A 24,314-nucleotide genomic window follows, 5' to 3' on the forward strand; every position below is an offset into this window, starting at 1 on the left:
TTCTTTCCGGAATCTTAGTTTATAGAATATTGGATGGCTATGTCATTAAGAAGAAATCTTTTAGCGTGTCTAGTGTAATATTTGCAGGTTTAGTGCTCAGAAAATATTTTGCAAATTTTTGATAAAATAATAGCCCACCAGTGATCTAGGATTCTGCTTATGCTCAGTTACGCCAGTGCTGCCATTGAAACCTCTGTTGAGGTTCTACCAGTGGGAACCATAGTAACATCAGGGTACTGACATATGTCATCCAAGGAAGGTTAAGAGTGAACATGAACTAGAGGGTGACAGCCTCAGTATTCAGCTTCCGCTGAGATAACCCTCCCTTACTTTTAAAGACTGGTCATTTGATCCATTTCTTTGGTTATAAAATTGCTCTCACTAAGGGGTAGGAAGGGATATGCCATCTTGTGCATTGAAATGGATGAATTTATTTCAGAGGATATCGCATGCAAAAACATTAAAAAGATTTTCAAGTTAACACAGCTATGAGCATGCTTAGAGAAAGGAGGGAGGATTCAAAGAAGTGTAAATGATTAAACTTTTTTTGGTTACTTCTTCACTTATTCACTCAACAAACATGTTTGTTGAGTAATATATTCTAGACCTTGTTGATTTTATTCTATGTTATTGTTTATTCATTTATTTATTTGGCTGTACCTGTAGCATGTGGATGTTCCCGGGCCAGGGACTGAATCTGTGCCACAGCAGTGACCCAGGCTCCTGCAGTGACAATGCCCGATTCTTACTCCTCTGCGCCACAAGAGAACTCCGATATTTTAGAGTTTGCTTTAGGCACTGAAGATATAAAGACAAGTAAGAATTTTTGCCTCCCTGTGAAAGTTGCAATCTATCAGAACATGAAGGTGGAGGAAATATATTTAGAAAGAAGTTTCTTCAAAATCTTGGGAAATTTAAGAGGCAAATAGAATGGCAGATTGAAGGACCAACTGAAAACACTTTTAGAAAGGGAACTGTCTGATGTCTGATGGTGAAGGATACAAAATAGTCTCTTTTCTTTTTTTCTTTTTTTTTCGCTCTTTAGGACTGCACCTGTGGCATACAGAAGTTCCCAGACTAGGGGTCAGATAAGAGCTACAGCTTCCAGCCTATGCCACAGCCACAGCAACGTGGGATCCGAGCTGCGTCTGTGACCTACGCCACAGCTCATGGCAACACCAGATCCCTGACCCACTGAGCAAGGCCAGGTATCGACCTGGCATCCTCATGGATACTAGTCAGATTTGTTTCTGCTGAGCCACAATGGGAACTCCCAAAATAGTCTTTTTTCTTTGCTATAATTATAGTTGAGTTTAGAGGGAGAAAGAGAGAGTAAAAGAGAGATAAGAAAGTAAATTTGAATGGATCCTTCCTTCCTCCTGTCCAGATGAAGACCTCCAAAGATGTATATAGATGCTGTGTATACGCAGTGGAACCACGAGTGCTGAAGAGCTTAGCTACATGGCTAGTAATTAGGAAGAGGCAATGAGGATGCCTTTTCCCCTGAGGTCTTCTCCCTGCTTCACTCCCACAATTTGAGTCTGCCCACTGGTGCAATGGAGGGGGCCACAGCAATTCTGTTCTCTCAGTGGCAAAATAAATCACTGAAGCCGTTTTGCACTTGCCCAGGGACTTTCAAGAGAGGATCTCAAAGTGAATCTGGGCTGCTGTGTGCCACAAAGAGGACCAAAATTTCTCTTTGGCTCTAAAGGGTGTCCCATTGTGAGAATGAACTTTGGGTTTTATCTCTTCCTTTGAAATAGAATACATCAAAGTGAGCCATCTGAAAGCAAAGACACAATGATCCCCAATCCAAAGCCAAGTTCAAAAACACAGGGACGAGTTGTGTTATTATGATATTGTATTTGCTGGCTGAGATGGAGGACAAAGAAAGATTAACTTGCAAACATAAAACAGGCCTTGAAACTCCTATTAGTCTCGGGCCCCAGGGCACATGGTTTTTTTCAGCAGGACACTTATTTTTTAGAAGTAGGGAGCAATGGCACATGTAACACATGAAGCCTCATTTTTCTTTCAGGCCAAAGCATATAGTTATTCAAGTGAAATTTATTAATGATTAGGTTTCGGATGAAGGAAACTAGTTTTGGAAAGTTGTTAATGAGAAGTGCATCCTTTCCGGGGCCCAAGCTCATGTTTTTGGAAGGCTGCATTCAAAATTAGGTATTTTAAGTACAGCGGTGGCTTTCTACATGCCAACTTTCTAAAGCATAATTCCAAGCCAGGTACACCTACCTAATTGTAACTGTGCTTGAAACCTTAAATTATAAATGTATCAGTCATGGTAAAGGATACATTCTTTCTAGCCTAGGTGGATTTCAGTACAGAGAAAAGCATTTCAGATTTATTCATTTTTGAACTCCTTGTCTTCCATCTACTTTTTGCTCTGGTGATACCGAAATAGTTTATGTATTCATTTCACATTCAATGCATGGGGCAGGTAAAGTTTTGATTGCTCGATCATACTATCTTCTGTTGTCCTAATTGGGGTTTCTCCAGAGCCATACTCTGACAAGGATTTGAATGAAAAGGGTTGACTTGGGAAGTGAAAGAAACACAAGTAGAGAAATACACAGAGACGTAGGAAAGAGAAAACAGTTAATAGAAGGAACCCATCACCCTGACTAACTAGAGTTACTATTATCTTTTGGGTCATGATATGCCCACATAGCTTGGAAAGAAGAATTTGCCAGATTCCAAGCAAAGTGAAGAAAAGACAAGATGCTATTAAAACAGTGGACTGACTTCCTGATAATCAGGGAGAGCCGACCTTGAGTGTGTGGTTGTGTCTGGTTATAGCCCAGGGAGAGGAGAGGTCTCAGGATATACCCATTCACCTGCTGATTGGTTGGGGAAGGAGGGGTCTTAAGATATGCTTTCTGATTTGTTAGGGGTGTATAATACCATGTAAGGGCCTGGTGAGGAGGGGCCACATGCCTTTCCTAGTAGGGGGTAGGAAGGAGTAGGCCAGGTTCCTCGGGGTGGGGGAAGAGGCGTTACAGTGAGGTGGGTGGGCTGATGATAAGGGTCTGGTAATTTTTGTCTTGGCCCGAAGACAACTTTGAGTTCCGTCTCCTTGAAGGAGCCTTGAAGTCAACAGTTTGTACTAGCCAACTCCTCTTCCTCATTGATAACCCAATTTATATCTTTCAGGATTGTTTTGAACATAAAGTACACAAAGCTAGTTGCTGGGTACCTGGCCTATAATGACCATCTATCATTATTATTATTGTGGCTAAATAATGAGAGAATGAATAACATTTTTGCAGAGTTTTTAGAGATAGACAAGGTAGAATTATTGTGATGTATCAAGGAAATGGAAAGAAAATCCATGTTTTATGTCTGTTCCCTGAGTCTGTAGCCCAAAGATCTGAGGAATTTCAAATTTGTACTTACTAATTGCTTTCATTTGAACACATTAAACATTTCACTGGAGCTATTTGAGATTTTACAGCTCTTTCTCATCTCATGTTGAGAGTGAAAAGGCGTGATTTTCAGAGATGAATTGAGTCCACCTAAGCATGAATGAGAGGAGCAGAGCAAGTTCCCTTCTGGCATCATTTCAGAGATTAGTAATTTGTGAAACTCTGATGATGCAAGGAACAGCATAGAAAGCCATTTCTTTCCCTTTTGTCCAGTCTAAATGCAAATTTGAACTTTTGTGGCCGTTTGTTTGCATGTTAATGCCTGTGCTCTGTCACCCTGGAGTGCTTTAGACTTTCTAAATTAGGTTGGTGGGTGATCTAAGGAAGGGGTCATTGCATTGCATAGGCTCCCTTTCGGAGGCACAGTGCACAGAACGGGGAAATTCACAGGAGCTTTACTTTGTCCCAGGAATGGTAGCCTGGCTCAGGGCCCAGGAGAAGGAGTGTCAAGGGCCAGCAGCTGGTCAGACGTAGCCTCCTGCGGGGTCTCCCTGAAGATGGAAAAATGCAGCAAAAGAAGAAAGGGTAAGAGTACACCATGGTCTAATTAGCATTTGCTTCTTGTGGCCCTGGAAATGTCAGTCACCAGTTGGTAGCAAAATAAAGATATAATGTTAGTGATAATGAATTAAATTGTGGCCATTTGCATTGGAATGCCATGATAATGATCTGAAATTACCATTGTATATATTCCCCTTGACAGTTCAAAATTGGACTCTAAGCTAATAGTATTTTGGATGAACTTTAAACCAATGGAATTGCGTTGAGAACCCTCTTTTTGGCAAGCCGTGTGGATGTGAGAAAGTTAATTTACCTCTGCTTTGTTCAAGCTGTTTGGTAATTGATGAACATACCATAAAAGTTTTAATGAAGAACCGCAGGGACCATTTAACTTATTTACTAGGTAACAGTGAAATGTTCTTGATTACCTTCCCTAATCTGGCTCTCCAAATGAAGCCAGCCCGGAATGAATACTGTCTTTTCGTATGTGTGCATGCAATCTCTGTGGCACAAAACGTCGCAGGCAAATATTTTCAGAAAGCCTGAGTGGAGGAGCTGCGTTTTCTCCCATTAGCTTCGATTTATAGTTGTGCTGCAAGCACTACACATTGCTTAGGGAGGACTTATGTCTGTGTGCCAGAGGACTGGAGGGTCCATCGCAGAGGGTTATGCCGCAACCCACAGAATCAGCACACATCTTCACAGCATCTGTTGTGTGAATAACTCTCGGGCAACACTCCATTATTGTGAAGCAGTTAAAATAAGAGCCACTTTTTCCCCTTTTGCTTGGCCTCCCGGAGTCTAATTACACTATAGCATCCTTTCATAAGTAGAATGTTATTATGAGGTAAGTGCCCACATGCATCTGAGTTTCTCATTAAATTGCATTCCTTGATACACCTTTGTAGAGTGTTTTTAATGGTGCAGCCACCTGCAAACAAGACGGTTGCGATTAAGTGGGAGCAGAGTCAAAAGAAGTGCTCTCTCTGTCCCATTCACCTCACCTTAGCAGGAGCCCCTCACAGAAGTGGGTTAGATTTCCAGCCTTATTGCTTAACTGCTGTTGCTTTGGGACAACATCAATCCAGTGTCCCATTCCTCAGTTTCCTCATCTGGAATTATGAGCTGGCTTTAAAAACCTGTTGTGAGGACCAATGAGAGAACTCCTGTGACACACAGGAAGGGTGCCTAAAGCCCGTCGTCTTACCGGGAGGGTATTGCTAGACACAGATCCTGGACCCCGTTCCCAGAGATTCTGATGCAGTGAGTCTGGGGTTGGGGCCTGCATTTCTAATAAGATCTCAGGCGATGCTAGTCCAGAGACCACAATTTGACATCTGCTAGTCTAGAAGATGGTAATACTTGAGAACGTTGGTTTTTCTTCTTCCGTGGCTGGAATAGGTTGCTAAATCAGGATAAGCCTCTCGAGGGTTCCCGATCATGTTTTATTCACCCATAATATCACCTACCCCAGACACTACTCTGATCATTGTTGGAGACTGAATTAAATTGAGCTGTGAATTTCAGATGCTCCATAAACCACATAGTCCTTGACATAGTCAGTTAGGGAGCAGAAACCTAGGCCAGGCCACCTGTTATAGGATCCCAGCTCTGCTACTTATTGTTTGTATATCCTTGGGCGAGTGTTAAACTCCTTAAGCCTCTGTTTTCTCATCTATGAAGTGGGTATAGCAATAGCATATACATCATATGTTGTTAACAGTATTTATATTCCTTAATCCCACAAAGGATTTTTAATTCTACAAAGTACAGTATGAGGCACAAAACAGCCAAACATTGCTGGCTGTCATTGTGTCATCTCTCCTGCGTCACCTCTCCCCCGTCAGAGGGAAATACATTCTCAACATGGTCTTGTTTCTTGAAAGCTGCCATGTCACATTAGAGGTATTTCTGTGTGTTGATATTTACTTCAAAATGTAACTATTCCTGTGAACGATGACAGATGAGGCATTACCTTAATTTTTGCATTAAGAAATCGTTCTACCAGATAACCTAGTCCCATTACACGTGGAAGCAGATGTCCCGAAGAAATAGGTTTGATGGATGTAACTGGTTGTACTAGGTGAAACTCAGTTATCAGTTTCTGGTGGGAGCTTCCTCGGAGGTGGTGGTGGGTGGCCAGCACAAATGGCGGAAACTGAAACCTACAAGGCACTGAAGGTCGGTTTTTCCCTTTCCACTGTTGTATCTTGGTCGGACTGGATTCATAAGTGGTGTGGGTTCTGAAGCTAAGAGGGACCTGGAATGGGGATGGGGAACGGCTGTTCCCAACTTTGGAGAAAAAAAATTTTAAAACTGAGAAATTACATTACAATCATTAAAATGTTGTGAGTTGAGGAAAAAAAGAAAGGGTATGAGAAGGGTGTGAAACTATCCTTATTTTTCTCTCTCACAGATAACCATGTCAGTATTTATGCCTATCAGATTTTTCTGTGTAGACACACACACACACACACACATACACACACACACACACACACACACACACACACTCTCTATTTATTTATTAAATCAAAATGATGATTTTTACCCATGCTGGGTTTTTTTTTAGTGTGCTTTTTTTCTGTCAATAATATACCATGGACAACTTTCCATATTAAAAAAACCCTTACAATATGATTTTAATGTCTGCATAGAATTCCATTGTGTGGGAGTTCCCACTATAGCACAGTGAGTTAAGATCAGGTGTTGTCTCTGTGGCAGTGTGGGCGCGATCCCTGACCCTGTGCAGTGGGTTAAGGATCCAGTGCTGCTGCAGCTGTGGTATAGGTTGCAGCTGCAGTTCGGATTCACTCCCTGTCCTGGGAATTTTCATATGTTGTGGGTGTGGCCAAGAAAAAAAAAAGAATTCTATTGTATGTATACATCCTAATTAATATCAAATCTGTGTACTGCAGTGTGATGAGTTCTCCATGTCTTTGTAAATTTTCCATAAATTCTTTATGATAATTTATGAAGAGTTGAATGACTCATCAAATACTGTGCAAATTTTAGAGGTTTTGAGCAGTATGTTTGTTACACAGAGTAAAGGGAAAGCTTATTTTACTGTAATATTTTTGCAGCTAGTGCTTATTCGTTCATTTATTCATTATGACTGAATTCTTGATATGTGCCAGGCCTTTGATTATAACAGTGAGTAAGTATAGATTAACTTTGTTCAAGATGGTGAAAAAGCCAGTGCATTTTGTGGGTGTAATGTGTGTTTACTCTTGGACAGGAGAATTATTGTGTCCAGAATTACTTATGTCACCTTGGCTGCATATAGAATCACCCAGGAAACTTTTAAAAAATGCTAATGCTCAGCCTCTTCTGCAGCGCATCTGCAGTCTGTGCTTGGGTCTGAGCATCAGGTAGTTTTAAAAATTTCCCAGCTGATTCTAGTGAGCAGCCGTGTTTGAAAATGATTGAGCTGAGACACTCACCCCCCCACATCTGCCACTTTTAACAAGACCTTACCCTCAGACTGCCAGTCCAGCTGAGCTTCAGTCTCTCTTTGTGTCCAGGTCTCAGTCCACTTGGGAAGTGTGAGGAATACTTTGTAATTCTGGGGGGGAGAATGAGTAGCCTTTGCCAAATTGGAGGGAGTCCCTCTAACATTTGATTTTGTTTTTGTTTTTGGCTGTGCCCACAGCATATGGAAGTTCCTGGGCCAGGGATAGAACCCATGACAAAGCAGTTACTCAAGCTGCTGCTGTGACAATGCTGGATCCTTAAGCCACTCTGCCACCAGGGAGATCCCCCCTTTAGCATTTGAGATGAGACAATGGCATCAGTGTTTATTTCCTTGCTGAAACCTCCTCAAATTAGAGGTATGTGGGTTGGGTCTGATCTTTCTGTAGTTTCTGACTGTGATGTAACAGACACACACACACTCTCACTCTCTCTCTCTCTTTGACTTTCACGTGGTTGGGCTATGTCAGTCTATCAGTGGGAGACACCAGTGTCGAATCCACAATTCCGAGTGGTTGAATGTCTCTTTTACAATGTGGCTTAAATACGTGCTTTATTAAAACCAAAATATGCTTGAAAAATACATTCTGGAAGAGTGAATTGCTTGAATGGGAAAGAGGGATTTTATAAATCCCAGTAACAATGAACTACTCAAACCTCCCTCTGGAGTTCTGTGGCCAGGCAGCAGGATCCTCTCCGTGCCATTTGCTGCAGTGTACTCAGAATCCCTGATGTGTGGGTGAGCCTAATGCCCCACGTGTGCTCGACAGTAATTCAATTTGTTTTCCCTGGATGGAGACATTAGGTTTTGAAAAATACTAAAATGTGCTTGCCTTGAGCACTGTTTGAGAAAACTACGAATTTCCTTGTTACTATTAAGCCTCTCAGGAAGCTTTAAAAAGGTTCTCGTGAAGGGGGGTTGCCTGAGCTTACTCGATTATAAACACACATGACATTCAGAAGAATAATCAGCGACAACAATAAAAACAGCATTTCAAAGATGTTGCCCCCCCCATCCCCGAGAAAGCCTCACTGCCACTTGTTGGTAATATTTCTTAAGAAACTGTTTTTCTAGTCTTCAACTGTAGAAGGAGAAGAGCACCTATACTTTAAGAAAAAATTAGAAACTACATAGGAGGAGAGTCCTCCCCTCTCTGTAATATTGTTGAAGTGACTCTGAATTCAGTGCTTTTTATGTGCCAGGCACGGTGCTCAGTGCTTTAGGTGTGGAATCTTAGCCTCACGGGTGGTCATTGTGTATAGACCACGTGTTTGTGAATGGTAGCCGGTTATGCTCAGGACTCATAAGCTAGTCCTCTGCACTGAGATAGAAGGAAAAAATGTGCGTGTTCAGGGTCATGGGGTAGAAGGAATTGATGGTTACAGTAACCGAGTTTGCTTCATGCAAGAGAAGAATAGCTTTCTTCCAAAATGTGGTAGAGCGTTGGTGGTACAGTGGTGCACGTAGCTGCCTCCCAAAATGTGGTACTATTCAGTGACCCAGTGACAATTCCTGGGCTTGTCCTCTCCTGTTTCTGTTGAGTATGAGTGGCTCAAACACTTAGTGTCCACAAATGACACGCAAGAGCCCAGGTCCTTGTCTCAGGCTTGTGTTATTGGGGTGTGTTCAGGCTACTCTATGTTGCCCACTCAGCTCTTTCTCGCTCTCAACATTTTTGGCTTTTTGGTTCCATATTTGATTATGTGTGATCAAAGATCCAGGGCTCTTTGCCTCTATGTGTGGCAACGTAGTAACCTTAGAACCTCCTGAGACCTGGTCTTCATGTCTTTCTAGCTCAATGATTTAATATGTATTTGCTTAACGCCCACTGCTTGCCAGTAACCTACGAAGCCCGGTAGGTATAAGCAGGGAGAACAAATACTTTTGACCACGGTGTTGACATGGTACAGCACTTGCCTTTCTTCCTTTGCTTCCTTTCTTGTCAAATCTATTGTCTATGAAAAACAGATAGTGTAAGGCTCCTCCAACGCTTTTCTTGATTCACTCGTTTGCTTAACTCGTGCTCTAAATTTGATTTATTTGAATGACCGCAACCTTGATTTCCTTATCTGTACGATGGAGATCTCGAAGTAAAATCTGCCTCATAGGTTTATGGTAGAAGTACAGAAATATAAGACGGAGTAAAAAATGATATTTGAGCGTTTAACACTGGAGAATTAAAAAAAAAAAAGGGAACTGTGCACTGTTCATGTGATGGAATCCCACAAAATAACAAGAATCACTGTGCTCACTTGTCATGTATTCACATGATTGGGCCTATGAAAAGAACAGAATGCAATAAGAGTTAGAATTGAGGCCGTGCTGGGTGGTGTGATACCGTTAATGGAGAGCGGAAGAGTAACTCCCTCGACGGAGTTTCCTAATGGTTATGGACACATATATGTCAACGCACATGTGTGAACCCAAATGGAAAAATGACACGAACCTCCAAGGATGTTGACAGGCAGCAACAGAGGGGATGCCTTCGGGCAGGGATCAAGACTTTCTGCCCCAGCTATGGCATTTGTTTCTTATGAAAAGGTTTTCCTCAAATATGATGAAATGCTAATTTTGCATTTTTGAGGATGAATAAGTCATTTTTCTCATTCTTTTTGGAATTTAAATACGTAATCAGAAATGAAAAAAGAGGGGGAGAGAGAGGGAGAGGGAAAGCAAGAGAAGAGGCAGCCTGAGTGAGGTACCCCTCCTCTCGTTTGCCTTTCTTAGAAGGAAGGAAGCGGGGGAGATACTGAAAGTAGATTTAACAAACAGCCCCCACCACATAATGCCCCAGGCACCCCATGCACAGAGAAGCATTCAGATAGGCTGCTGGTGAGGCACTGATTGTTTTGGCTGCTTCTGCTCTCATATGATTGAAGTAGCAAAGGTTTTAAGAGCTTCAAACCCCAGCTCTGATCTGAAATGAAGTTAGGTGTTTGAGAAACAGCTGCTGGAAACAGCTCTGTTCCCTCTGGAGCCTCTGTTCGGCTTCAAAGCAGCTGCCAGAAGGGAGGGAGGCAAGCACACCATCTTGGGCATGCGTGTGTGTTAATAAAAGCAAAATGGCTTTCCCTAAATAAAACATGGCTGATTTCCCTAGGACGAAGAATTCAATTCTAAATCCACATTTCCACCTCTTTTGAGGTTTTGAGCAAAACACTCAGAGCCTCCTCGTTCCTACCCTTGGGGCCTTTGGAGTCAAATAGCCCTGGACTCCTATCCCAGGCTCAGCTCTGCCATTTCCAGCTGTGGGAACTGGAGCAGAGAAATTGACCTCTCCGAGCCTCAGTTTCCTCTTCTGTCAGTTAGCTTAGACCTTTGTTGTGATGATGTATATAAAGAACTTGAAAAATGATAGATCTCAACGTAAGTAAATACTTTCTGCGAGCCTCATTCAGTTCCACCTTCATTTTTATTAGATGCTCTCTACTGCCTTGTTCCCTGCCAGGGTGCTCAGGTTGTCCTGATTTGCCCAGGCTTTCCTCGTTCTAGCAATGGTCGTTCTGTGTCCTGGGAAACCCCTCAGCTCTGGGCAAACCAGAACGGTTGGTCACTCTACAGTGTATTCTGGCATATGACGGGCAGAGTTCACTGTCCTCAGGAAGTTTATAAACAGGTGTTACTTCTTAATCCCCTCATAAGCCTGGATTATGAATTGTTATTATTATTTATTATTGTTATTTATTTATTTGTTTTTTTGTCTTTTAGGGCTGCACCGGTGGCACATGGAGGTTGCCAGGCTAGGAGTCAAATCGGAGCTGCAGTGCCAGCCTACACCACAGCCACAGCAACTCGGGATCTTAGACACATCTGTGACCTACACCACAGCTCTCGGCAGCGTCAGATCCTTAACCCACTGAGTGAGGCCAGGGATCGAACCTACGTCCTCATGGATGCTAGTCGGGCTCGTTAACCACTGAGCCACAACGAGAACTCCTCTATTTGTTATTACTCTACAGCCTTCCATACTAGACTATACATTAAGAGAAAGCAGAAAATAATTTTTTTCCTTTATCTATTATTGAACTCACATTTACTAGAGATTCAATATATATCATACACATTAATTAATACCTGAGATCAATGGAGTTGTTTTCTTTCCACTTTTTATGGTCTTAATCGTAACACTGAATCAGAGTTCCTGCTGTGGGATTGGTGGCATCTCTGCAACACCAGGACACAGGTTTGATCTCCTGGTTGGGCACAGGGCCACAGATCTGGTGTTGCAGACTGGGAACTTCATATGCCACGGGTGGCCAAAAGAGAAAAAAAAAATTGTAACTCTGAATTATTTTAGTTTTTAAATTTCTATGTAAATTATACACACGTATATATGGAGACATTGAACTTGTGTTTCTCAGTCATTGGTGCATTCACTTTAGTATGTTGAAGAATCTCCTGGAGGTATTGTTAAAATTCAAATTTGGGGGCCCTGTGCTGGAGATTCTGCTCCGGTAACTAAGGAATAGGGCCCAAGAATCTGCACACACTCAAAATGATACTCATGTGCCAGTAACAGTGGGAAAAACGCAGGTCTATTCTCTTGTTCTATGCCTGGGGTAAATTCTGATTTTCTCAGGGTGGTCCGAGAATTACCTGTCAATTCAGTGAAATAATCAATAACATCCGTTTTACCTTTGAGGATCCCTGATCTGATGGATATACATGCAGTCACCTCATTTATGAGTCTATGTGTTGCAGTATTTAACACATCCTACAGGGGTCTTTTGTTGGCTACGTCTCTAGAGATTTTTTTTCCTCTCATAACAGCCTTCCTCACTCAGCCGTCAGTAAACAAGTAAAGCCTTACTCAGTAGTAAAACAGGCTGTCTTTCTCACTTTTAAAAATTGTGTATCATCTCAAAATTTACAAGCCAAGAGACTGTTTTAACCTATGTTCCATTCTCAGAGAACTAGGAAAACCAGCCCATTTTGTTCCCTTAAAGCAATGCTCATATTTCCATAATGGAAACAGTCTAGCCTAGAGCTTTAACATAAAGGTGATTATTATGAAAAATCCACCTTTGTAGATGGAAATATCTTCCTTGTAAATAACCCCAGGAGGCCGGTCCAGAAATCCTGGTGGAGAATTTTATTAGAAGCTTTCATCAGAAACTCCAGACTCAGTCTCACCTTAGTGTAGGTAGTCACAACGTCAACTGAATCCTCAAGGTACCTGCATGTTAAAGATGTGTTATGTCTATTTAGCCATGAGTTGCGTACTTGGAAAATGTTTCTTTGTATTTCTTAGCATAGTGAAAAATGAGTCTCTTGGACAAGAGGTCATAAAAATTAGATTATTGGTGGCAGATAATGAGGTAAGACTTTGCATTCTAGGATTGTCTGGCTTGGGTTTGAAGTCCTGATTTTTACTGACTGTGTGAACTTGGGCAAATTAGAGGAGTTCTCTCAGTCTTACTATCCTCATCAGTAAATGGGGATGATGATGTCATAACATAGCTTTGCGAGGATTACAGAAAATAAGTCTTATCATATACTGTCTTGCTGCCTTTGCAGCCTCTTTATGACTCATGTCTGATTTCAGCCAAAGCTTTGGTGGATGATTTTGACTCTAAAACTGCTCACATCCCACCTTGAGCATTGCTTATCTCCTCCTTTTTTTTTTTTTTTTTTTTGCCCCAAGGCCTTCTTGAAACCTTGGGAGTCCCCTCAGCTCTCGAGCAAGGGGCAGCTCACAAGTGCAGATGAACAACCTTTAACCAATGGGAGCTGGAAGACAGTGAATGGATAAATGTCCCAGCCTCCTGTTGTTAGGAAGAACAATTCTGGAAGTCATTTTGCATGCCTCCTCAAAGTCTTGGCAAGGCCAAGACCTTGTTGCTAAAATCAGCCATGTATGTACATAAGATTCTTCCTAGCTTTTGCTCTTTGCTCATCTCATTCCCCGTATTTGCTCACCTGATCATCCTCCCTCCCCCCAAAAAAATCTCCCCCACATCAAGCCTAGTCTCAAGCTCTAGACAAATCAAGGCAAGCTGTATAAAGCTCTGGGCATAGTTTCGGGCACACAGTAAGCTCCCAATGAAAGTTAGCTACTGCTGCTTATCGTAGTCGAAATGATATCTTGTGCCCTGCAGGGTGAGCTAGAGATCTGTATAACATAGAGTGAAGGACCCTTTCTGGTTCTTTTTTGAAATGGAATTGAGATAAAGTTTTTCTTTTCTTTTTTTTTTTTTCCATCCAAAAACTCATATACCCTCTATAGTCTTCATTTTACAGAGATAGATATCTATTGTTTTCTACTCTCTAACTCACAGCAATGTTCTAAGAATCCTAAGTGAGTGCTTTTACTTAGTTCTTTCATCCCCCAGGCGGAGGAAAGGAAACCACGCAAGTTCAGGGGAGCAGTTTGCATTGAACACCTGTTAATCTTTTTATATTTTACTGCTGTTTCCGCAGCATGAAAGAGACTGTTTTCATTACCGCCACTGACAAATGTTATTATGTGTTAAACATCCACTTGTCCTTGTATTTAGAGATGTAGGCCATCATTGACTTTCTGTCAAATCACTTTGCAGAAATTCTTGTAGGTATTTGGAAGCTGAGACCATTTTCTCAGCTCATCCTAAACATATAGATTTCATCCTGTGTGCTAAGAGACCATAAGAGGAGTTTAGAGATACATCTGAAACAGTCCTTCAGGTAAAGAAGATTCTGGAAATGTATGGGGCTCAGAAGTATGCATTATGATTATGGAAAAACTGTTCCTAAGTTTTCAGTCTCCTAAACTTTTTCCTAGTTGAAGATAACAAATTCTGATTGGTCCTTGATGGAGTTTGTTTACCAAGCCATTTTCTGGTTTTAAATGTTTCTTTTCTTCAAAATAGTGAGGAAAATGTCTCTCTCCCTTTGTCAGGTTTTAGTATTAAAAAATTGTTTGTATGAATCTCAACTGATCAGTGCTTCTCACAACCAAGTTAGATCTCTGTCTGGTATCATACTTTGTATTTATCCAATCACAGTCAAGTAAATTGCCTCTATCATCTTTTTTCTTGAACTGCAAGCTCTCTGAAGAAAAATCTCTTCTTAGCACCTCGTTCCTGACACATGAAGGAGCTTCTTGAATCTTTGGTTTCATTTTTGTATTATATTTACTTCAGTTCCACAAATTCTATTCTGTAGCTTCTCATTGTGACACAAGTGCAACAGTTAAATAGAAAATTCTGTAATCTAGTCACTTATGCCTGTCGCAGGAATCATTTCATTTGGAGAAGACGTATTTTCGATTTAGTATGAATGATAGAAATGCATATTATGAAAAAGGAAATTATCAAAATTATAATGGAGTAGTCGTAACTATTGTTTGTTTGGATAATACTTTCAGCATCACAAACAACTTAAAAGATGATAATGGGTAACATCTTGTGGCAGACCTGTTCTGTGTGATGTGCTAAGCACCTTGCATATATTCTTTTGTTTGTAATTCACTGAGATTCTATGAACTAAGTGCTATGTTAAGGTTAGATATTGACTTGCCAGAGTTAACACAGCCTGTAAAAGATGGATCTGGGATTCCAACCAAGCCTTGCCCGATTCCACGATCTATAGATTAACTATGACATAATCTATCTTCCTATCCATTACCTCATTTCATTCTTATTACTCATAAGCTATTAATTTCCTTTTATTCAGGGTCAGGGAAACTGAGATTCAGGGAAGTTTAGTGCTTAGCCTTAAGCTTCCATCCTGGAAAAGCCAGAAAAATACTAGAAAGGGAAAATTTTCTCGTTTTTCTCTCCTATCCCATTTCTTTCCCATGCCCCCCCATTTATATCCTCTTTAAAACCTTGAGGGTTCAGGTGCTACCCATTTGAACCACATTTGCTTTTTCCACCAAAATAAAACTCTGCTGGGGATTATCTTAGAACAGCTTCCCTAGAATGCAGAGCCTGGGGCACAAGCTACGTGCTAATATTTCATTGGGGAGAACAGTTTTTAGGAAGCAGGAGTGAAGTGAAAAGGAAATTAAAGGAAAGTTGAAAAGGGGAAATACAAAGGGATCCATTACCTAGCTGATCACAACTTTGTGAAAGTGGGGCTGATTGTTTATTCTCACGAGGTGCCTGTATGGACTTTTTTTTTTTCTTTTTCTGTTTAAACAGTCAGTCTTGGAGGAGAAAGGAAAAATAATGTATCTATGAATTCTCTTCTCGCATTTCCAAAGTTTCCCCCATTGTATGTCACCTGAGTTACTCTCAGCCCTCCTGCGGCAGCTGTTCTAGGGAGTGACCAGGAAAGCTAAATCCTAACACAGTGGAAGTATCCATGTAACAAGCCAAGATATATGAGGTAGTCCATGGTCAGTCTCTGTCTGGTCACCTACAGTTTAAAGGTCCATGGACCCCCAAGGGACCAGCCAGGGCTCCTGCAGAGGCACTGAGCTAGTCCTCACGAATGACAAGGAAACCTATAGTTTGTCTGTTAAGATGCAAAAGGCGTGATGCTATCACATCATGCCTGCACAGCACATTATCACAATTGCAAAAATCCTGCAGTGTGTGACAGGAAAGTATGCAAGCAGATTGAAAAAAATCAGGAATTCTAGAAAACCTAGGGATCTCCTCAAGAGAAGGATTTATCTTCCAAGGAATCAGCTGTAGCTTTCCCGAATGTCGAAGAACAGAAGTTGGGGGTTACCCTGCAAGCCCAGGCTGGGTTGGGTCACATAAGTGCATGGGCACATTTACAAATTATATCCAGGTTGTTTCCAACTTTTATCTGATAACAGTTCACTCTAAGCAGGTGCTTAGCATTCTCATCATATAATAGTATCTCTGCACACTTGAGTTCTCAGAGGTCCAATGAGAGGCAGGTTTCTCCACCCTGGTAGACCCCACTGTATCTCACTACCCATGACCACAAGTTCCTGAAGACACGGCCCTGCCAGAGGATGGCTGCTGAATTTAAACCTTCCTGCACAGAAGATGAAAACCTCATCCCAGCACCTATTAAAATGCAGTTGTTGCCAGGCAGTCTTCTTTAGAAGGTCATCAAAAGCATCAAGCAGAAAACTGGCTGATTGAATCCCGAGAGTTGTCTAAACTCTGTGGACTAAAGCACAAGTTCCAACTTATCCTGCCCTCATGCTGGGACATAGCTAAGCCTGAATAAGTTTGGAGGGCTTTTGAGTCAGAAGAGGGGAGACCCTCCTGATCGTAATTTAGGTGATGGTCTTAGGTACTTCAGGGAGGTGAATCCATCCTGAGGAAGAGAGCATGAGATGGAAATTTGGTCCCATGACAAAGTATCTTTTAGTGTAAGGAGGGATGTGCCTCATGCTTATCCTCCTGGACTGTCTGATTACTATATGAATGGGCTGTTAAAAAAGAAAACACTAAAATAGCTATCTCTATCTACTTTTCACTGGGTGCTGTCAGAACCTGCATAGGTCACAAGGGTCAGGAAGTGGTACATGTAGCAACCAATGGCAGTATTCCTTGTGTGATGAGCAAGGACAGATATTCTGGCTGTAGCAGCATGAGTGGCGTTATCTACCATATTCCCGACATCAGATGTTGCCACCACTGACCCAGACATTAGTGTCTTTGGCCTCTAGTGTCAGCAACCTAGGTCCAGCCATCAGTAGCCTTAGTAACATCAGCAGCTGCAAAGAAGCTTCAGCAGGCGTGATCAGCTGGAGGTGTACTTTTGGTAAGGGAAATAAGAGGCAGACAGCTCTAGAACAGGCTTGGGGGTGTGCTTTTCTGTGTTCTTGAGGGACAGGCAACCTGGATGGGGGAGTGTTGACTGTGCCTAACTCATGCTTTAATGGTGATGGTGCTGGGGTCATTTCAGGACCACTCAGTTGCCTAAGAAAACTTGCTCCACATTCTCTAGGCGGCAAGAGAGAGACAGGTCCAGGGGTCTACAAACTTTTTTCTGTAAAGGGCCAGGTAGTAAATATTGCAGGCTTGGCAGGCCTTGCCATCTCTATTACAGCTATTCAACTCTGCCATTGCAGCACAAAAGCAGTCATAGAAAAACGTAAAAGTGATCCTGTGTTCCAATAAAACTTTATTTACAAAAACAGATCACTGGCCAGGTTTGGCTGCTCAGCTGTAGTTTGCTGACCCCTAGATTTGTTAAAGAAAACATCGCACAGTTAGACCAAAGTAGCAGCTTTCTTTTTATCCCTTATTCCTAACAGACCAGAGAACAAACACCCTTTCTAATATTGTGCCATTTCTGTCTCTGCCATTAACATTTTATTTTGACTTTATAACTCTTTAACTGCATGAAACATTTATATAAGACAGTAAAGAATAGTGATGCATTCATTATTTTTTATTGCCTGGAGGATGACTGAAAATGAAATGTATTTACCAGCTGCCATAGTCAACTGATGAAATTATGTGTCCTCCATTCATTGATCAGTTTATGAAATGATAAGAAATACGTATTCCATTATTTTACAAGCATTATGTGTGAAACTCATAATTGCTTATAACACTAAATCCCAATTCTTCTGCAAGAGACATGAGGCAAACGAATAACTGAAAAATCCTGTCCTAGGCATAATGTAACCTCAGAATTACGGTCAATATGCACATTCAGTGAAAACAAGCCATGAAATTTAGTATCCAGGGAATACTCTTGCACAAGTTGACTTGAATAATTAAATATACTCCCCTTCCTGTAATAGGGTGGCTGTTCGTCTGTAGAGGAACATGAGATGCTTCAAGTATCACTAGAATAGGGGCTCAGAGATCTATGGTGGTAACATATGTGTTTATTCAATGTATACATATTTATACACACATACATCATATATGTTCACTGTGTATGTACATGCATGTGCAAACAGATATATACATACACGTATGTATTTTCCAAACTCTGTTGATTTAATCTTATTTTATTTAAGCTCATGTAGCCTAAAAAAAGAAGAGAGCTTAGACATCAGCACCCGCCTTATTTTCATGGGATCGCTCTGCAGATCCCAGGGAGCGTGTAACCGAGTATGGTCTAGTCACGACACGAATGCCAGCTGAGTTAGGATTCAAAACACCCTCTTCTCCATTCCTGCTACCACATCCTGCCTTGAGCTCTCCTCATCTCCACCTCCAGTCAATACTCTTTTCCCTGCTGGAAATCTCTTTTTAGTTTATTGCTCTTTTCATTGTATGGAGACTTTCTTCATTGTTTTTTTCTTTCAAGCTTTGTGTGGGCTTCATATCTTATTTGTCATTAGGAATACAATAATGCAATCCGTTGTAAAAGATTTATAGTTTTTCAACACTGAAACACATTTCCTGCTATTCTGCTCTTATGCCCTTATCGATATTTATAAGTATTCTGAGATAGCAAATGATCTCAATAAATATCACCATTTGCAAATACTTATTTAGGTGCTGAATATTATAAAACAAAAAAAATTGTGGAAATAAATTAGCTGAGGCTGATAGAAGACTAGTTCTCTAGTTTAATTCCTTATTTCAAGTGATTTTATTTGTTGACAATTTCATTTTTTCTCATGGACTGACTTTTAAACTTAGAAAATAAATGTGCATGAATAAAATTAACTTTCATCAGTTTCCCCAAATATGTTTACCATAAAATATTTTATTTTTAGAAGTTTCTTGCTATTTAAAAATGAAGTGAAAATCAGTGAAACAGTAAAATAATGTTAAAATTGAGGTGTTGACAGGTGAATGTACCATATGTTGAGATATTTAGCCAAATTAAGTGCAAGAAAAGAACTTAAGAAGTAAATGACTCCAAGACTAGTTTTCTGAAACAAAGAGCCTATAGAAACTCCCCTAGAAGCTCATTTAGGGTCGCTGGTGTGTAAAATCACAGAAACAAGACCCACTCTGTCAGAGCTGCAGATAGAACCCTTGCCTCGCCCCCAAATTCTTTCATTCAGCCTATTTCTAATGCATGCCAGGCACTTTTCTAGGTACTAGGTTAAATAAAATAGGTGACTCTTTCCCTTGAGGAGATTACATTCTAGCAGGAGAAAACAGACAAGAAGCCCAATACGGTATTATGATGATGATAATAATAATAATATTATTCCAAGATGGAAAAAATAAAGCCAGTTCATTTAACTGAGAGTGCTAGGCTGGGGAGGGATGTTGGGTTATTTTGGGTAAGTGTCATAGAGAAGGAGACTTGCAGCTGAGGAGGGAATGAGCCACGTGAGTTTCTGGAGGCAGACTGTCGTGACGAGTGACCAGTTCACAGGGGCTGCGGGAACAGAAGGAGGTCCGTGTGCTGTGGTGGAAAGATGAGGAGTGAAAATAATTAATAGCCCATGATTACTCACCTCCCCACACTGTCATAGACCCTGCAATAGCTTCCAGACTGTGGTTTTGAAGCCACTGTTGTAGTCATAACTACCATTCGACAGATGAAGACACTGAGTCTTAGAAATTAAGCTACTGGCTCAAGGTCACTGTTTTGTATGTACATTTAGCATTTTTAGCACTGCCTTGCTCTTTGATTCTTAAGATCCTTATTTTGCCCACAACAAAACTCCAAAGAACTTAACTCCCTCATGATTGCATGAATGTTAGAGATAGGATTAAAATCCAGTTCTGTTTTTAAGATTAATGTTCAGGGCACCTGCACATGGGGGCCTCTTGTGAAATTGCCCAATAACAACTAAGAAATGCAACTATAGACAGGCAATGTGAGGTTTGTTAAAATTTCCTAAAGAGGAGAATAGCTGAAGGGTCTGAGTCCTTTAATGGGGTTCAAATGGGAGAAAGGATCCTTTTAGAATTTGTGGAATGATTTCAATTAAAGAGACGAAGATACAGGGGAAATGTGGAGGGAAACGGGGGTTGGGATTGACATATACAGACGACTCTATATAAAATAAATAGGTTAGGAGTTCCCCTTGTGGCTCAGCAAGTTAAGAACCTGACATAGTGTCTGAGGATACGGGTTCAATCCCTGGCCTCGATCAGTGGGTTAAGGATCTGGCATTGCCTTGAGCTGTGGCATTGTTTGCAGAAGCAGCTTGGATCTGGTGTTGCTGTGGCTGTAGTGTAGGGCGGCAGCTGCAGCTCAGATTTGACCCCTAGCCTGGGAACTTCCATGCGCCACAGGTGCTGCCCTAAAAAGAAAAAAAGAAAAAAAAAAAGGTAACGGGGACCTACTGTATAGCACAGGGAAATCTATTCAGTACTATTTAATAACCTATAGGGGAAAAGAATCGGAAAAGGAATGGATATGTGTATAACTGAGTACCCCTGAAACTAATACAACTTTGCAAGGCAACTATACTCAAATTTTATTAAAAAAAAAAAAAAAAGTAGAAGAGGATACACACTCTTGTCTAAGATTTTAAGTGCTAGTTGGATTCGTTAGGCCAGTGGTTGTCAACTGTAGGATATTTTGTCCTCTAGGGAAAATTGGAAAATTTTGGAGACAGTTTTGAATGTCATGACATGGGGTCAGGGGTGCTACTGGCATACAGAGGGTATAGAACCCAGAGATGCAGCTAAATACCCTGCAATGTACAGAGCCACCCAAAGAAATTATCTAGCCTAAGATCTCTGTAGTGTGAAAGTTGAGAAAACTTCTCTTAATAGACTAGGGAGAAAAGATGTAATATGGGAAGTTGAGTGTCTGAAATCAGTCTACTATTAGTATTATACTTTCAATCATGGAGACTGATCTAGTTGATGGATCTAGTTGATGTGTAAAAACTGAATGCTCTTGAGATTTCTTCGCAGGGAGGAACACAGTCAACTGAAGAAGAATGCAAATTTCAAAGTATATAGACATGAGATAAAGTTCTGGAGCTGCTGCCTGTTTTAGCTGCTGTGTGATTACTTCTGAAATTCCAGTTTCTTCATCCATAAAATGGGAACTGTAAAAAGATGTACTTTTCATTGTTTGGAGATTTTTTTTAAAAACACACTTTTTTCACCCAAGTTTGGAACTATTAACAGATGTTAGTTATCTTTACCAAACACCTGTTCAAACTGAGCAGATAATATTATTAAATTATGAGAAGTGTGGTACAAATCAGTCTCCCAGGTTCCTTGAGAAACCCTGAGAAACGTTCTGGGTTAGATGCAGGTTTTATCTGGGTGAAAACAGACTCAGTTTTGATCTACAGGTGTCACCTGTTTGGTGTATGTTCTACTAAATTTCCCGCCCTCTCAGATCTGGTGAGGAAGAAAAAGTATCTCACAGAGAGAATGAATGCAATATTTCAAGGATAAAAACTGTTTAAAATATTTTTAAGGGCTGGCTGCTAAAAGTCTAAACTTTGTTGTTGTTTTTCTCTTGTAATTATTAGATAATGAATTTTAGAAAGGGATTTGTAAACTGGAGGGGCTTTGCTCAATACATTAATACACACAAAATTAAAACCATCTTCATCTCAAAGATTAACATGTAGCAATAATTAGCATTAAAATTTTGGGTTATAACGGACTTAGTAGGTGGCCGTTTGAGATTTTCTTTGCAAATTACTCTCCCCGTTTTAGGTAGATTGATTTCTCCCTGTTTTTCCATTGCTTAAAGTAAAAGTAGCGATTCCTACTGCCTGTCACTTAAAGAGGTGGAGATTTATTACAGTTGGCTGAAAGGGCACTGTTGGAACAGGGGTAATGTAAGCTAACTGTAATCAGGGTGCTCCAGACCGGCTGGGCTGGCCTCCCAGGTTGGTCCTTAATCTGTCCCGGCTCTTTGGTCATCTGCAGTTGGGACTCTCTCTCCACAGAAATGCGGATGGAGAAGACTTGGAAGTAATCGGCTTTTCACTGGTTGCATGTCGTAGCCACCAGCGTGACATGGATTTTTCTTTCTATGTGTCCTGTTTTATACATCCAGTAGAATCATGGGCTGTACTCCTCCACTGACAGGTTGGAACATGTAAGAAAGAAGTACATATAGGGAAGTTAGCTTTTGGTTGGAATCCAAACACAGTCAAGAGATGCTAAAAAAAAAAAAAAATTAATTCGGTTTAGCCAAGGAGTAGGTCTACTCCTTGGGTAGCAGTGTCTACCCAAGTCCTTGTTCCCTGTTTTTGGCTCGAAGGAGATACTTAGTTTTTCATATAAGATGCAGTGCTATGTCCTGGTTACAGGGCTCCAAATTCCACAGGCAGAAAGCTCTATGAAGACATCACAGTCATGCCCTGCCGTAGGATCTGCCTTTTTTCTCACACTTTAGTGACTGGATGACTTAAGAGGCCGTTTTAATTTTGTTTGTTTTATTTTGTTTCTAAGATTGTCTCACTAAAGATATACACCTATCTTTTAAATATAACTAGGATCATGTAATTTGGTAGCAATTATCATTCCAGTTTTAGATTGCAGCATGTTTTATATTTATGTAAGAAATTCTCCAACATTTCTAACCAAGACCTAACTTCAAAGTATAATACTGGGAAACTTTGTCTTTAATTAAAATACATACTTTCTGGCTACAGAATAAAGTTTCTTATATTTCTTTTTCTTTTTTTTTATAGGTTCTAAGATAATATAGATACCACATAATTTCCCCTGTATTCAGTCCATTGTAACTTAACAAAGAGAAACTTTGCCTTTGAATTTGAGGAATATATTTCCTCCAGAGATAAACTTCCATATATTTGGTTCAGAACTGAAGAGTTTAATTTATAATTCCCCATTATGTTCAGCAATTGTCAGGGTGGAAGGCAACAGCAGATGGAAGAATAAGGGGAGGAGGGTGAAAAACTGACATTGGTATTAGACTTTTAAAACCTTAGACATGTAGTTTTGTACACTTTATATTATAAAGTGGCACTGGTGGCATTTCAAGCTTCCTTGGAAGCACTACCTTTTTGGTAGTGGATGATAGTATAAGCACATTAACTCTGACCGAATGATTATAAAGCCCCCACATCCTCTTTTGTCAGAGCAGGTTTCAACCTGAGAAGGACTTTTATCCCATTGTTTGTTTTTCTGTGTGAATTAAGGTATTGAACTATAATACTAATATAGAAAAAAAATGTAAATCCTAATTTTATAGCTCGAAGAAAATCAGTTTCACTTAGATCAAGAAAGAGAATATTTCCAGTACTCGGAAAGCCCTCTTCATGGCACCTTAGTCACTAACCCCTTCTCCTCAAAAGGAACTTCCATCATAACGTCTAAAGGCAGAGATTCATTTCGTTTAATTTTGAATTTTATATAAATGAAATCATGAAGCATATACTCATTTGTGTCTTTTCTTTTTGTCTCAACATTGTATTCATGAGATTTATCCATAGCATTAATTCATTTATTTTAATTAGTGTATACTGCATGTAAGAAAATGCTATAATTGACTTTATTTTTTAGTTGATGAATATTTGAGTTGCTTGCAAATTTTAGCAAATTTTATGAACAGTTTTGTTTTCTTTTAGCCTTTGAAAAATACCAGTATTTCTGTGGAGAAATAAAGCTATTTGTCTTTATTTTACCCTCTGGTGAAAGAAGGTTTTGTTTTTGTTTTTCCTTAGTGCTTTTAAGAATTTGTTTTCTGTTTCTGTAAATTTTACTAAGATGTATTAATTGTGTTTTTCTGTGTTGTATCTGCTTGAAGTTTATAGTGCTTGATATCTGTTGCTTAGTGTCATTCATTAGCTTTAGGAAATTCATAATTAATTTAAAATTTATTTAAAATCTGCTCATTTTTGCTCTCTCCCTTTTTGGTCTTTAATTACACATATGTAGTCCTTTTCATATTTCTTTACTCTGTTTTATTCCTTTTTGATGTGTTTCAAACTGAATAATCTTATTAACTTATCTTCCAAATAACCAAGCCTCTCTTCACCTGTGTTTAATCTACTATTAAACCTGTTCTGTTGAGTTCTCAAGATCAATACTTTCATGTTCTCATCTAGAATTTCTGTTTTATTTTGTATAAATTTTAGTCCTCTGGTGATGTTCTTCATTTTATTATCTCTT

General features: G+C 40.2%; 1 protein-coding gene across 12 annotated transcripts in view; it reads left to right on the forward strand.

Annotated features, from left to right (window-relative positions):
* LOC146402252 (uncharacterized) overlaps nucleotides 1-24,314 on the forward strand; it is a 1,625,488-nt gene that overhangs the window by 553,146 nt on the left and 1,048,028 nt on the right. For 4 of the 12 annotated variants that reach the window (XR_014805640.1, XR_014805641.1, XR_014805643.1 and 1 more), the window contains one exon: nucleotides 3,853-3,968. The exons of the other annotated variants lie outside the window; for them this stretch is intronic. The gene's annotated coding sequence lies outside the window, so the exon portion shown is untranslated. The remainder of the gene's footprint in view (nucleotides 1-3,852; nucleotides 3,969-24,314) is intronic. 12 annotated transcript variants of the gene reach the window in all.

The sequence above is a fragment of the Sus scrofa genome, chromosome 6 (genome assembly GCF_054392235.1).
Source record: "Sus scrofa isolate SSC_HxYL_T2T_F1_AM1 chromosome 6, Sscrofa_HxYL_maternal_Yorkshire_Landrace_v2.0, whole genome shotgun sequence".
Classification (NCBI taxonomy): domain Eukaryota; kingdom Metazoa; phylum Chordata; class Mammalia; order Artiodactyla; family Suidae; genus Sus; species Sus scrofa.